General features: G+C 41.9%; 1 pseudogene; it reads right to left on the reverse strand.

Annotated features, from left to right (window-relative positions):
• Positions 1–82: 82 nt before the first annotated feature.
• LOC135524226 (protein adenylyltransferase SelO-1, mitochondrial-like) lies at positions 83–14,201 on the reverse strand (annotated as a pseudogene).
• Positions 14,202–14,224: the final 23 nt, after the last annotated feature.

Below are 14,224 nucleotides of genomic sequence, written 5' to 3' on the forward strand. Positions count from 1 at the left end.
TGTCAATGAAGGCTATACTGTTGTGCATGTTTAGGCCTATGCATTGGAGTGCACACAAAAAAAAAGAAAAAAACAGCCAACATATTTTTGTACAAGTTTACCAACTACAGTTCGCATATAGAGGAAGCTCTCAGAAGATAATACATTTCATATGTACATTAATAATCAATCAATAAAGACACCACAGGTTATAATTTAGGATAGTCTAGTCTATTCTATTATAAGCAATATTTTGCTGATCAATATGAACAGAATTATTGCTCATCCATCACCTGACAGAGGTCCCTCTATTCCTCATGGTATGACAGGTTTTGAAGGGGGTAATGACAAAGATATATGGTGGTGGTCACAGTGGTTGAAACGTTAATTTATGAGTTTGATTCATATGTACCTCAGAATTTACCTGGAGCCCAAGAGAAGCCATTTGAGTAGTGCATATTGTTTCCCTATACAAAAATTGCCATAACTAAAATCTTCCAACTTACAAAAAAAAGAATATTGAACAGTCCATTACATTTAAGTTACAAATAGCTCAACTTTGGGCCACAATATTAACGTTTCAAAGAAATTCAAGTTACCAAGGAACACCCTATAAAAGCCATTTCTTCAGCATCATGACATATAAATTCCATATCAATTCATAAAAAAGAATTAATCCCAAGAAATTAAACAAAATCATTGCTCATGATTTCCTTGGCAAATATTTAGTTGACAATGGCAGTTTTGAAGCTTTCTGGAAAATGTATGCAATACATAGAATGTTATCATGACCGACACAATGCAATGTGGTGTAGTAGTATTTGTGCAATGAAGCACAAATACTACAACCAGCCAACTCGGTTGCTCCAGACCCGGCTGGGTGGAGAAAGTTTTTTCCAGATCCTTCAAGAGCCGCTGGACCTATGGCACAGAGAGATGGGAGAAAGATCAAACTATGAGATGGAAATCCAGAGAAGCAAGTTAAGGGAAAGAGAGCATGTTTTTTTCCTTGTGAGAATGCTTCTGTAATGGTGACGACATTGCTTGGATTAACACAAATGAAAGTCAAGAGGGAAGCGGTATTGAAAGTTTGGTCCCTATTACAGAATAATGAAGAAAACATGGATCGGCGCCTGACCTCAGAAGTCTCTGTTCTCGGTGGCCTCTATTGTATTCTGGGCGATGTAGTTCCTGAGGACGTATTGTGGGTTGGTGCCGTTCATCACTTTCACCCTCTCCTCCTGCAGTGCCTGGACGGCCCTTTGGCCCTCAACTTCCTCAGCCAGACGCTTGCTGCACCAGTCACAACACAGAGCTGGATGACTCAGACAAAAATATCTATGACTAAAAACACCTCCAGTGCAAACACATTTACATTTACATTTAAGTCATTTAGCAGACGCTCTTATCCAGAGCGACTTAAACACTAGACCAAACCTGCTCTTTTCCATGCCTTTAATTCCTCATGCTATATTTCTAGAGCAGGTGAGTGCTAGGGATATACACACTGGTGGTGGAGGGGTGAGTAAGTCACCTAGGTGTCAAACACTGAGTATGAGAAAGAGGTAAGTATGTAACTAAGATTACATTACTTATTTCTGACCTGTAGGAGGTGACCCAGTTATCTCTGTGCATGGCCTTGACCTTCAGCAGCTCCTTCTGGCCACACCCAGCTACATGGTCACCGTCCTCCGTTCCGAGACCATCTGGAACAGGGATGGGTTGCTCTGGGCCAAATGCAGTACCATGGTCAACTCACTGAACGGCGAGTGGTGTCTCTTAATGCAAAAAGTCAATAAAATTTGATTGCAAAACATTTTCTTTTAGAAGGGAGAAGCAGAGAGAAAGGAAAAATATTTTTTTTAAAGAGGAAGAGGCAGAGAGTAAAGAGATACAATGCATTTGGAAAGTATTCAGACTGACTTTTTCCACATTTTGTTACTTTAAACTAATTCTAAAATGGATTAAATGAATAAATATCAAATCTAGACACAATACCCCCATAATGACAAAGTGAAACAGGTTTTTGGAATTCTTTGCAAAATTATAAAAAAATACAAAACAGAAATACCGTATTTACATAAGTACTCAAACCCTTTGCTATGAGACTCAAAATTGAGCTTGTGTGTATCCTGTTTCCATTGATCATCCTTGAGGTGTTTCTACAACTTGATTTGAGTCCACCTGTGGTAAATTCAATTGATTGGACATGATTTGGAAAGGCACACACCTGTCTATATAAGGTCCAACAGTTGACAGCGCATGTCAGAGCAAAAACCAAGCCATGAGTGTTTGTGGTACCAAACTTGGCTTAACTCTAACCATTAGGCTACCTGCTGACCATTACCTGGATTTCTACAGAAATTGGTCAAAACATGTGATCTGATCTTCCTCTAAGTCATAACAATAGACATACAATGTGCTTAAACTAATAACACACAAATTGTATTTTTGTCTATTTTGAATACATAATTTAAACATTCCCAGTGTACGTTGGGAAACGTACGCGAACCCCTAAGCTAATGACTTCTCCAAAAGCTAATTGGAGTCAGGGGTCAGCTAACCTGGAGTCCAACCAATGAGACGAGTTTGGAGATGTTGGTTAGAAATGCCCTGCAATATAAAAAAAAAAACACAACGTGAGTTTGCTACTCACATGAAGCATTGCCTGATGTGAACCATGCCTCAAACAAAAGATATCTCCGAAGACCTAAGAATTGTTGACTTGCATAAAGCAGGAAAGGTTTACAAAAGTATCTCTAAAAGCCTTGATGTTCATCAGTCCACAGTAAGACAAATTGTCTATAAATTGAGAAAGTTCAGCATTGTTGCTACTCTCCCTAGCAGTGTCCGTCATGCAAAGATAACTGCAAGAGCACAGCGCAGAATGCTCAATGAGGTTAAGAATAATCCTAGTGTCAGCTAAAGACTTGGAAATCTCTGGAACATGCTAACATCTCTGTTGACGAGTCTACGATACATAAAACACTAAACAAGAATGTTGTTCATGGGAGGACACCACGGAAGAAGCCACTGCTGTCCAAAAAAAAACATTGCTGCACGTCTGAAGGCGGAGATCTTTGTGGGCTATACTCGGCCTTGTCTCAGCCTTGCCAACCCCTCTTTTTACGCTACCACTACTCTATGTTCATCATATATGTATAGTCACTTTTACCATACCCACATGTACATACTACCCCAATAAGCCTGACTAACCGGTGTCTGTATATAGCCTTCCTACTATTATTTTCAAATGTCTTTTTAATGTTGTTTTATTTCTTTACTTACCTACAAACACTTTTTATTCCTCAGCACTATTGGTTAGAGCCTGTAAGTAAGCATTTCACTGTAAGGTCTACACCTGTTGTATTCGGCGCATGTGACAAATAAACTTTGATTTGAGTTGGTGGTTGAAGATATCCCTCTAGTGGTGTGGGGGCTGCGCTATGGCAAAGTGGGTGGGGTTATATCCTGCCTGTTTGGGCCTGTCTGGGGGTATCATCAGATGGGGCCACATTGTCTCCTGACCCCTCCTGTCTCAGCCTCCAGTGTTTATGCTGCAGTAGTTTGTGTGTCGGGGGGCTAGAGTCAGTCTGTTATATCTGGAGTATTTCTCCTGTCTTATCCGGTGTCCTGTGTGAATTTAAGTATTCTCTGAGGACCTGAGCCCTAGGACCATGCCTCAGGACTACCTGGCATGATGACTCCTTGCTGTCCCCAGTCCACCTGGCTGTGCTGCTGCTCCAGTTTCAACTGTTCTGCCTGCGGCTATGGAACCCTGACCTGTTCACCGGACGTGCTACCTGTCCCAGACCTGCTGTTTTCAACTCTCTCGAGACAGCACGAGCAGTAGAGATACTCTCAATGATCAGCTATGAAAAGCCAACTGACATTTACTCCTGAGGTGCTGACCTGTTGCACCCTCGACAACTACTGTGATTATTATTATTATTATTATTTGACCATGCTGGTCATTTATGAACATTTGAACATCTTGGCCATGTTCTGTTATAATCTCCACCCGGCACAGCCAGAAGAGGACTGGCCACCCCTCATAGCCTGGTTCCTCTAGGTTTCTTCCTAGGTTCTGGCCTTTCTAGGGAGCTTTTCCTAGCCACTGTGCGTATACACCTGCATTGCTTGCTGTTTGGGGGTTTAGGCTGAGTTTCTGTACAGCACTTTGAGATATCAGCTGATGTAAGAAGGGCTATATAAATAAATTGTATTTATTTAATTTTACCTTTATTTAACCAGGCAAGTCAGTTAAGAACAAATTCTTATTTTCAATGACGGCCTGGGAACAGTGGGTTAACTGCCTGTTCAGGGGCAGAACGACAGATTTGTACCTTGTCAGCTCGGGGGTTTGAACTCGCAACCTTCCGGTTACTAGTCCAACGCTCTAACCACTAGGCTACCCTGCCGCCCCAAAGAACTCTAGGCCTACATTGGAGCTCTCGATTGAGATGCTGTGGCATGACATCCGAGAGTGGTTCACACCAGACATCCAAAGAATATTGCTGAACTGAAACAGTTTGTAAAGAGGAATGGTCCAAAATTCCTCCCGACTGTTGTGCAGGTCTGATCCGCAACTACAGAAGACATTGAGGTTATTGCTGCCAAAGGAGAGTCAACCAGTTATTAAATCCAAGGGTTCACATACTTTTCCCACCCTGCACTGTGAATGTTTACACGGTGTGTTCAATAAAGACATGGAAACATACAGTGCCTTGCGAAAGTATTCGGCCCCCTTGAACTTTGCAACCTTTTGCCACATTTCAGGCTTCAAACATAAAGATATAAAACTGTATTTTTTTGTGAAGAATCATCAACAAGTGGGACACAATCATGAAGTGGAACGACATTTATTGGATATTTCAAACTTTTTTAACAAATCAAAAACTGAAAAATTGGGCGTGCAAAATTATTCAGCCCCTTTACTTTCAGTGCAGCAAACTCTCTTCAGAAGTTCAGTGAGGATCTCTGAATGATCCAATGTTGACCTAAATGACTAATGATGATAAATACAATCCACCTGTGTGTAATCAAGTCTCCGTATAAATGCACCTGCACTGTGATAGTCTCAGAGGTCCGTTAAAAGCGCAGAGAGCATCATGAAGAACAAGGAACACACCAGGCAGGTCCGAGATACTGTTGTGAAGAAGTTTAAAGCCGGATTTGGATACAAAAAGATTTCCCAAGCTTTAAACATCCCAAGGAGCACTGTGCAAGCGATAATATTGAAATGGAAGGAGTATCAGACCACTGCAAATCTACCAAGACCTGGCCGTCCCTCTAAACTTTCAGCTCATACAAGAAGACTGATCAGAGATGCAGCCAAGAGGCCCATGATCACTCTGGATGAACTGCAGAGATCTACAGCTGAGGTGGGAGACTCTGTCCATAGGACAATAATCAGTCGTATATTGCACAAATCTGGCCTTTATGGAAGAGTGGCAAAAAGAAAGCCATTTCTTAAAGATATCCATAAAAAGTGTTGTTTAAAGTTTGCCACAAGCCACCTGGGAGACACACCAAACATGTGGAAGAAGGTGCTCTAGTCAGATGAAACCAAAATGGAACTCTTTGGCAACAATGCAAAACGTTATGTTTGGCGTAAAAGCAACACAGATCATCACCCTGAACACACCATATCCACTGTCAAACATGGTGGTGGCAGCATCATGGTTTGGGCCTGCTTTTCTTCAGCAGGGACAGGGAAGATGGTTAAAATTGATGGGAAGATAGATGGAGCCAAATACAGGACCATTCTGGAAGAAAACCTGATGGAGTCTGCAAAAGACCTGAGACTGGGACGGAGATTTGTCTTCCAACAAGACAATGATCCAAAACATAAAGCAAAATCTACAATGGAATGGTTCAAAAATAAACATATACAGGTGTTAGAATGGCCAAGTCAAAGTCCAGACCTGAATCCAATCGAGAATCTGTGGAAAGAACTGAAATCTGCTGTTCACAAATGCTCTCCATCCAACCTCAATGAGCTCGAGCTGTTTTGCAAGGAGAAATGGGAAAAAATTTCAGTCTCTCGATGTGCAAAACTGATAGAGACATACCCCAAGCGACTTACAGCTGTAATCACAGCAAAAGATGGCGCTACAAAGTATTAACTTAAGGGGGCTGAATAATTTTGCACGCCCAATTTTTCAGTTTTTGATTTGTTAAAATAGTTTGAAATATCCAATAAATGTCATTCCACTTCATGATTGTGTCCCATTTGTTGTTGATTCTTCACAAAAAAATACAATTTTATATCTTTATGTTTGAAGCCTGAAATGTGGCAAAAGGGCGCAAAGTTTAAGGGGGCCGAATACTTTCGCAAGGCACTGTATAATTGTTTGTGTTATTAGTTTAAGCAGACTGTGTTTGTCTATTGTTGTGACTTAGAAGATCAGATCAAATTTTATGATCAATTTCTGCAGAAACCCAGGTAATTCCAAAGGGTTCACAAACTTTTTCTTGCCACTGTATATACTGTATTCTATCCTATATTTATATATTAATATCTTTACTTTAGATTTGTATTTTGTTATGAAATTGTTAGATATTACTGCACTGTTGGAGCCAGAAACACAAGCATTTTGCTACACCCGCAACAACATCTGCTAAACACCTGTATGTGACAAATTTGATTTGAGTATGTTGTGAGTCTCTCTCCCTACCTGTGTTGTGCATGGTCTGCAGGAGCTCAGTGATCAACATCTCATCCTTTGGCACTTCCTCCCTCAGCAGGCCCAGCTTCCTCTTCATGTTGCCTAGGTAGAAGGTGTTGTAGAGGGGCAGGTACTCATCCAGGACAGCCTCTGCCCGGCCTGGGGGCAGCTCTGGGTCCAAGGCCTCGGCCAGACGAGCCAGGTTCCAGCGGCAGGCTGGGCCTGATAAGTGTAGCAGCCTGAGTTGACTGAGGCATTGCAGATGAAGTCAGGATCAAACCTGCAGACAAATGAGAGGAAGAAATAGACAGCGTAAAGCCAGATCCTTGTTGAAATAATGTGGATCTAAGATGATATTGTAGACAGTATGTCAGGTACTGTAAATTACTGTACCTGTCCATGAAGCTGTAGTCTAGTGTGAGCCCCAGGATGCTCATGTTGTCTGTGCTGAGGACTCCATTGCAGAAGCCCACAACACTGCCACTGGGCCACCAGTACGCAGTATCACCTACCACCAAAACATGGACGCACACAGAGATGGGTCAGACGGGACGAGAAGAGTAGATTTGGGTCTACTGATTTCAGTCATATCATGCGTAGGCGCTGGGTTAGGCAAGAATATTTGGGGATCGTATGCTGTGATTTTGGTCATCTTCATGAGGGATGTGAATGTGCATAACAATGCATAGTTAATCGCTAAACAATAGCACCTTACATGTTATTAATTTGTTAATACCATTTAGCATTAAAGAAGATAATGAATTAATAGCAGTGTGTGTGCGCTAAGGATGTCACACTCTCACTGTATTAAGACTTCCTGTGACAGCAGGGATGAACAGGATAAGAGGATAGATAGCAGTGTCCTTGGCTCCACAACAAAAAGGTAAAGGATAGAGAGAGCTCCAATGTAGGCCTAGAGTCTGCTTTGATACAAAGTAGTTTCACTGTCAAAAAGGATAGCCATATTCCTTCAAAAGTCATATCAGAGCATTATTGTACTCCATATGAATGATTGATGCTTCACTGAATCTAGTGTCCATGATTACCTCTCTGAAGAATGACACATTCCTCTCCACTCTGTCTGTGTGGTTCTGCTGGATCTCTGGGTAGAAGCTCAAGATGACATAATCCATCATCTGACCTCTGGTCTCATCGTGGCCGTAGCTGGGGCCCTGTCAGCTTGTGTTCTCATCAGCTACCTTAAAGATCTCAAAGGACCCGAACATGCACACGCACGCAATGATCAGAGTGACACATTTCCATATTGTTCATGTAATTTTGCCAAAACTGGGAATCTCTCTACCAACACTTTGTTTTTAAACCTAATGCAGTGGCCAAGGGATAGGATGTATTGGTAACCTGATAAAGGTGGGTGCGATGCGGAGGGCAACAGAGCGCCTCTCTTTAGTGGGGTACCTTCTGTAGTACACGTCTCGTACCACATTGCTGTCACCAGTGCTCCTGGTAGTGGGCACCCCCAGAGTGAACACTGCACAGAAACTCTGATGCTGGAGCGCTGCGCCTTATGGCCGTCAGCTTGTCTGGGAATGAGAGAATTAATTATACAAATGTGTATTCATAATTCCATAGTCTGTGCTTCCAGAATGTGCACTGCATATGAAAAAACAAACAATATATAGGCCAAAAGACACAATGCTAGCCAAAAACTGAGAAAACCGATTTCATTAGGTAAATAGTAAACAACAACAAAAAAATCTGCCTAGTCATGCAATACTGTGTAAACTTCCCGACCAGGAGTAGGGAGTCAGACCAGCTCCCTTGACCTGAATCTCCCACCGGACACTGGGGTTCTCCCAGAGCAGCACTGGCCTCTAGTCAGCTGGAGCTTTAACTTCACCCAGATAGCAGGCTGCCCCGTCCCTCAGCTGTCCGGCGAACGAGCCGAATTGGTGACTGCAGTAGCAGGGCGCGGCAGGCTCGGACCCTGGCATTACTTTGGAGCCGCTCAGTTACTCTGGACCAAGCGGGCCGTTCAGAACCTTCGCGGCGTTCATTAGAGACTGCCACGAACCGATGCTTGACCACTGGCTTCGGATTTACTCGGGAGAAACAGGCTCCTTCCAGCCTTCGCGGACCAGGCTCTTCTGATGTATCCAACAGAAGTTTCTCGAGTGCGACATTGTCAAACTCGAGGCGCTCGAGCGATGAACGACTGACCGCCAGACCCATGCCGTCCATCCTGACAGTGGATAAGTATAACAACGAAGACAATACCAGAGCGAAGAAAACTACACTGTGTCAGACGAAGTTTACAAGCAGCCATCAAACTAAAGGCCATATATCTGTTTGTTTAAAGTCACCAGAGACGTCATTCACCATTTCATATCGACACGTCGCTGTCCGAGTCAGTTGTCGCAACACTGCACTACGGATATTTGTCTAAAATATTGTGCTACTCTAGTATTGGTCCTACGGGAAACTAAGACGGAACTACATTGGTCATGGCACCCAAGGATGGCAGCAAAGAAATCTAATACAAAAATAGATGGAATACTTTTTATTTATATACATTTTTATTTAAAAGTTGTATATTTCCATACAGAATGTAGGCTTCAATATTTGGCTTGTTTACAATGATAGAGTGAGGGTAGGAATACAGATTGTCATTCATACACACCGTTTTCTCTTGTCAACATACAAACACAAAACAAACTACACCAATACTGACAGAATGGTGCAGGTGATGTAGGACAGCTGCATGCCCCTATTCCACCTTACACATCAGAAACTACAGTAGGTTGGGAAACATATAGATATCAAGTTATCGTTGTAAATGACCCTACTATTTTCTGACAGTGGTTTCCTTATTGGCTCAGAGTAAACTCAAACTGTAGTCCTAAATACACCCGCTGAGATGATCGATTGAGCTACAGCGGTAGGCAAATTTTCCAATATATTTTCATTACAAATTCTAAATACATTTTATGGGGCAATGACTGAGATATGTAAATGCAACATGGCATTATCTCCCAAAAGTACATCTATCAGATAAACATTTCATTTTGAGGGAAACAGAATCTACAACTATTTATCTGAGGGTGTCACCCAACCTGGTCCTATCCAGCAGACCCAGACATACAGTATGAACAGACTGAGATAGGGAGACAAAACAATAAGAGGACAGTGAGAAATGAACAAGCCACAGCTGCAGCAGAGACAGGCAATCTACAGGTCCAAGGCAGAATAAGGCAATAGCAGAGTAAGGCGTTAACCCCAACCAACCCTTCCCAGCTCCCATCGAAAATAATCCCCAACATTCCCCATTCATTCCTAGGGATTAGGGAACAATCTGGCAATTGGCTGTACTAAAATCATGCATGTCGTAGAAGCATGTAGTCTGAAATGTCAGATGTTCCCGTACAAAGAGAGAGTTCATTGATGGCTTGTCGTACAAAGTGCATATTTTCTGATCATGTCCAGTATCTACCACAATCACGCAGAAAGTGGCAGTTTGTTTTACAACATACATGTTGAAGGTGCCTCATTGCAAGTACAGTAAAATATACAAAATGCCCCCATTTAAAATACATTGTTTGCTTTGATTCAATTTTACTCCACCCTCCTCTGCTTTGATTCAATTTTACTCCACCCTCCTCTGCATATTTAAAGTTTTTTTTTTATTATTTTTTATCCCACATTAGCCCTCTGTTAAATTAAGTGTTATAAGTGTGGTGGTCATGGTATTTTACCCTTCCAACTCCAACCAATACAAAACAGACAACTGATCTTCCAGCATGTAGCATTCTTTGAAAAAACAAATATGCAATTCAAAATACCAGTACATATTTGAGATGGGCATTGCCGTATACAGTACAGGTATTTATAACACATGTCGAAGCATTAGGTTGTACCGTCTATCAATCAGTATGGTTGGTTGTGTGTAACAACAACCAGCACAGATCAGTTTGCCTTGAGAAACAGTATATTGTGTGACCAGGAGAAGTAGTCACTATAACACCAGACATAGCCTAGTCCCTGGGCTGACTTTCCTCATGAGCAATGGAGGAACATAGGTGTCCATGTTGGGATAGCGCAACTACAATAATGTTACTAAAACCTTCAGTTTCTTGGCTGGGGAGAGAACTTTCCCCAAAACCCCCACTGTGGTGGTAAACTACAGTGTAGTCAGTTACATACATTATTTGGTAATATTTGTACTTTTTGACTTTAAAAATGGAGTTAATTTGTTAAATTCCTTACTAACCATGAGTGGGAATCTGTACCCAAAAATATAATAAAGTGCTAGATTTAAACATGGTCATTGTTAAAGCCTAGATGGTCCCATGGAGGTCCTGGATCCAGGATTAAAGAGGCTGTACGAGAATGAAAAGTCATTAGTGGGGCGGTAGCTCTATGCTTCAACTATTGGTGTCCATTACAGCGCATTCAGAAAGAGTTCAGACCCTTTGACCTTTTCCACATTTTGTTACGTTACAGCCTTATTCTAAAATGGATTACATTTTTAAAAAATGTCCTCAATCTACACACAATACCCCATAATGACAAAGCAAAAACAAGTTTAGACATTTTTGCAAATGTATTAAAATTGTAAAACTAAAGTACATTATTTAGTATTCAGACCCTTTGCTATGAGACTCGAAATTCAGCTCAGGTGCATTCTGTTTTCATGAAGCATCCTTGAGCTGTTTCTACAACTTGATTGGAGTGCACCGGTGTTAAATTCAATTGATTGGACATGATTTGGAAAGGCACACACCTGTTGATAAGGTCCCACAGTTAACAATGCATGTCAGAACAAAACCCAAGCCATGAGGTCAAAAGGAATTGTCTAGAGCTTCGAGACAGGATTGTGTCAAGGCACAGATCTGGGGAAGGGTACCAAAACATTTATGCAGCATCGACAGGGTAGCCTAGTGGTTAGTGTTGGACTAGTAACCGAAAGGTTGCAAGTTCAAATCCCCAAGCTGACAAGGTACAAATCTGTTGTTCTGCCCCCGAACAGGCCGTCACTGACTTGCCTAGTTAAATAAAAGGTAAAATAAAAATTGAAGGACCCCAAGAACACAGTGGCCATCATTCTTAAAATGGAAGAAATTAGGAACCACCAAGACTCTTCCTAGAGCTGGCCGCCGGGCCAAACTGAGCAATCGGGGAGGTGACCATGGCCCTTCCTCTACCAAACAGGCCTGTATGGTAGAGTGGCCAGACGGAAGTCAATTATTAGTAAAAAGGCACATGACAGAGACGCTTGGGAGTTTGCCAAAAGGCACCTAAAGTCTCTCAGACCATGAGAAACAAGATGCTCTGGTCTGATTAAACCAAGAATGAAGTATTTGGCCTGAATGCAAGTGTCACATCTGGAAGAAACCTGGCACCATCCCTACGGTGAAGCATGGGGGTGGCAGCATCATGTGGTGGGGATTGTTTTCCAGTGGCAATCGAACATCTCTGGAGAGACCTGAAAATAGCTGAGCAGCAACGCTCCCCAACCAACATGACAGAGCTTGAGAGGATCTGCAGAGAATGGGAGAAACTCCCAAAATACAGGTGTGTCAAGCTTGTAGTGTCATACTCAAGACTCAAGGCTGTAATCACTGCTTCAACAAAGTACTGAGTAAAGGGTCTGAATAATTAAATAAATGTGATAATGTCAAAACTGTTTTTGCTTTGTCATTATGGGGTATTGTGTGTAGATTGAGGGGGAAAACAATTTAATACACTTTAGAATAACGCTGTAACGTAACAGAATGTGTGTGTGTGTGGGGGGGGGGGAATCAAGGGGTCTGAATATTTTCCGAACGTACTGTATGTATGTACAGTTGAAGTCGGAAGTTTACACACTTAGGTTGGAGTTATTAAAACTGTTTTTTCAACTCAACAAATTTCTTGTTAAACAAACTATAGATTTGGCAAGTCGGTTAGGACATCTACTTTGTGCATGACAAGAAATGTTTCCAACAATTGTTTCCAGATTATTTCACTGTCACAATTCCAGTGGGTGAGAAGTTTACATACACTAAGTTGACTGTGCCTTAAAACAGCTAGGAAAATTCGAGGAAATGATGCCATGGCTTTAGAAGCTTCTGATAGGCTGATTGACACCATTTGAGTCAATTGGAGGAGTACCTGTGGATGTATTTCAAGGCCTACCTTCAAACTCAGTGCCTCTTTGCTTGACATGGGAAAATCAAATTAAATCAGCCAAGACCTCAGAAAACAAAATTGTAGACCTCCACAAGTCTGGTTCATTCTTGGGAGCAATTTCCAGACACCTGAAGGTACCACATTCATCTGTACAAACAATAGTACGTATAAACACCATGGGACCAAGCAGCCGTCAGACCGCTCAGGAAGGAGACGCATTCTGTCTCCTAGAGATGAACGTACTTTGGTGCGAAAAGCGCAAATCAATCCCAGAACAACAGCAAAGGACCTTGTGAAGATGCTGGAGGAAACAGGCACAAAAGTATCTATAGCCACAGTAAAACGAGTCCTATATTGACATATCCTGAAAGGCCGCTCAGCATGGAGAAACCACTGCTCCAAAACCGCCATAAAAAAGCCAGACTACGGTTTTCAACTGCACGTGGGGACAAAGATTGTACTTTTTGGAGAAATGTCTCTGGTCTGATGAAACAAAAATATAACTGTTTGGCCATAATGACCATCGTCATGTTTGGAGGAAAAAGGGGGAGGCTTGCAAGCCAACGAACACCATCCCAACCGTGAAGCACGGGGGTGACAGTATCATGTTGTGGGGGTGCTTTGCTGCAGGAGGGACTGGTGCACTTCACAAAATAGATGGCATCATGAGGATGGAAAATGATGTGGGTATATTGAAGCAACATCTCAAGACATCAGTCCGGAAGTTAAAGCTTGGTCGCAAATGGGTCTTCCAAATGGACAATGACTCCAAGCATACTTCCAAAGTTGTGGCAAAATGGCTTAAGGACAACAAAGTCAAGGTATTGGAGTGGCCATCACAAAGCCTTGACCTTAATCCTATAGAAAATGTGTGGTCAAAACTGAAAAAGGATGCGTGAGCAAGGAGGCCTACAAACCTGACTCAGTTGCACCTGCTGTCAGGAGGAATGGGCCAAAAGTCAACCCAATTTATTTTGGGAAGCTTGTGGAAGTCTACCTGAAACATTTGACCCAAGTTAAACAATTTAAAGGCAATGCTACCAAATACTAATTGAGTGTATGTAAACTTCTGACCCACTGGAAATGTGATGAAATAAATAAAAGCAGAAATAAATCTCTCAACTATTATTCTGACACTTCACATTCTTAAAATAAAGTGGTGATCTAACTGACCTAAGACAGGGTACTTTTACTAGGATTAAATGTCAGGAATTGTGAAAAACTTATTTTAAATGTATTTGGCTAACGTGTATGCCAACATCCGACGTGTGTATATATATATATATACACATACACATATACTTAAGCAATAAGGCCTGAGGATGTGTGGTACATGGCCAATACACCACGGCTAAGGGCTGTTAAGTGCAACGAGGCGGCCATATACCACAAACCCGAGGTGCCTTACTGCTATTATAAAACTGGTTATCAATGTAATTAGAGAAGTA

This window comes from Oncorhynchus masou, chromosome 31, assembly GCF_036934945.1.
Source record: "Oncorhynchus masou masou isolate Uvic2021 chromosome 31, UVic_Omas_1.1, whole genome shotgun sequence".
Taxonomy (NCBI): Eukaryota; Metazoa; Chordata; class Actinopteri; order Salmoniformes; family Salmonidae; genus Oncorhynchus; species Oncorhynchus masou.